Source organism: Sorex araneus, chromosome 5 (assembly GCF_027595985.1).
Source record: "Sorex araneus isolate mSorAra2 chromosome 5, mSorAra2.pri, whole genome shotgun sequence".
Taxonomy (NCBI): domain Eukaryota; kingdom Metazoa; phylum Chordata; class Mammalia; order Eulipotyphla; family Soricidae; genus Sorex; species Sorex araneus.
In genome coordinates, this window is record NC_073306.1 from 74,787,239 (window position 1) to 74,789,691 (window position 2,453).

Below are 2,453 nucleotides of genomic sequence, written 5' to 3' on the forward strand. Positions count from 1 at the left end.
TTTTTTTTATTTATTTTGGGCATGATGACACACGTACATCAGTGAATAATGATAAATTTCTGAAATTCCACAAAGATAACATTGTAATATAATAGTACAGAAAATATAATGTAATATAATATAATGTAATATAATAGTACAGAAAAATCTAAATGCGTTTTAATTTAACAGACAAGTAATTAAAATCTCACAAAACTTAACATTTTCTCTTGCATTTACTTTTCAAAAAAGAATTTATCATCCTTCTTTTGTAGACCTAATTTTTATTTATTTATTTACTTACTTAGAAAGTTTTGTCTGGTCTTAATTATTCATTATTCAGAAAACTCATTTTTGACTGGATTCAGACTTGGAGGTAGATGCTTTCAAAGAAGACCACCTCGGTTTCTTGGCGACCTGCTCCTGGCGTTTCCCTTTCGCCTCCTTCATTCTCTTCACCACCGGTAGTGCAGCCTCTTCTTTGTTTTCCTTGGTGCACTGTTTCTTTAGTGCAATGCGCGGTGGGCGTTTGTGTTGCAGAACACATGGAGTAACAAGACGCTGAATCTTGGGTGCTTTGGTCCTAGGTTACTCTTCTTTACAACCTACGGGCGGACATCATCTTCTTTAGAAAGATTGAAAAGTTTGCAGATTCTGCTAGCTCTTTTGGGCCCCAGATGCTGAGGCACAGTGATTAAGTGAGTCCAGAGATATCCTTTTCCCTTTTCTTTACAATGACCAAGTTGTCACTGTCACTGTCACTGTCATCCCCTTGCTCATTGATTTGTTCGAGTGGGCATCAGTAATGTCTCTCATTGTGAGACTTATTGTTACTATTTTTGGCATACCCAATACGCCACGGGTAGCTTGCCAGACCAAGTTGAGAACGCTCAAATTGGCATCCACAATGCAACCACGCACAGATTTGCACTTTCTTTCTCTGGTCCTCCACGGTCTATAACAGGAATGCCCTTACTCAGCTGTAGTCAGACCTGGCCTTGGGTCAAGGCCCCCTGCTTCATGGGGGAAACCTTGCTAATCGTTCCCGCTGCTGATCCCGACCTCATAGCCCTTCCATTCTTCTCCCAGAGCATCAGCAGCAACTTCGGTTGCCATCTGCTTTTCATAATAGGTACGAAGTTTGTGTTCATCATGCACTTCAATGAGTTTCTGGCAGCCAGTGGCTGGATACGAGATGTTCAGCTTCATGTTCAAACAGCCCAATACCTCTTAACCGCCACAAAAAAAGAGGCCTGTGGACCTAATTTTTAAAATTATATGGCTGATATATCATATACAAGATATATTACCTATTTATCTTAATGCCCTATGTACTTTCCTTATCTAATGCCCTATGCATTTTCATAGATGTTTTTGGGAATATCCCAGTCGGGGAAAACAGGGCTAATGAGCAATGTCTACTTCCTGGTTTGCTTGTTAGTTTCTAGCATAATGGTGAATACAGCATGAAGTTTGAATTCACCAATATAACAATCTTGTTTATAAGGAGTTTCATTGTTGTTTGGTTTTACAACTGATTAGGTCTTAATCTTCACCGAAACTCATGAATAAAATATGCTAACCTGTTGCATGAATATTCGTGCGGCTGGAGGCACTGAGACAAAAAACGCAGAAGAAATGTATGTCATGGAGGGCCAAGGTTCTCCCTAACTCTGTGACAAAGGTAGAGAGCCCCGTGATCTCCTTTTATTGATCATGCTACCTCTAAAGGGCACAATACAGTTACATCACCAAAGGCATCAAAAGAAGTTACAGAAATAAATTTGAGACAGCAAAACATATATTGTTTCCTTGCATCTGCAGGCCAGTAATTTTGGCCTCCAGGAAAGAAGATAGAAAAAAGATACAAAAAGAAACCTTTCTTGGGTGATAAGCACTTGGATTTACATCCCAAAGACAAGGCTGGGCTGCACATGAAATCTACATTTCAATTACAAACTCTGCAGCACCTGAAATCTATGTCCCAAAGACTAGTCTGGGCCAGAGCCCAGGATCTACAATGTCAAAGATCAGGCCTGGCTTGCACCTGAGATCTGCATGTCAAAGACCAGTCATTCTTCTGTGAGAAAAGGAAAACTGCCCCTTTCAATGACTGAAATTATTTTCTGAAGGCAACTTGAAGGAGGAAAATGTTCAGCTTCATCCAAACCAGTCAAGACACACGAGAAATCTCATCCATTTTCATGGGTCCCTATGTTCCTGTCCGTGGTAGAGTACAGTTTACATGGGCTTGCCCTCATAGCTCAGTCCAGCCCCAACACATACTGATGTTGGTGGGTCCCACGGGTGACTTAAGTGAAGCAGGGAGGAGAGAGACGGTCACTTTCTCCCCAACTGCCTCCTCCACCTGGGACCCAGGGTTACTAGGTTCTTGTCTCGCTCGCAGAAAAGAATTTCAGGAGTAGACAAGCAGTGAAGTAACAGATTTTATTTAGAGGTTTTTGAGGGAAGGA

The 2,453-nt window shown here is 41.1% G+C and overlaps 1 pseudogene; it reads right to left on the reverse strand.

Annotated features, from left to right (window-relative positions):
- Window positions 1–327: 327 nt before the first annotated feature.
- On the reverse strand, window positions 328–1,188 carry LOC101558482 (40S ribosomal protein S6-like; annotated as a pseudogene).
- Window positions 1,189–2,453: the final 1,265 nt, after the last annotated feature.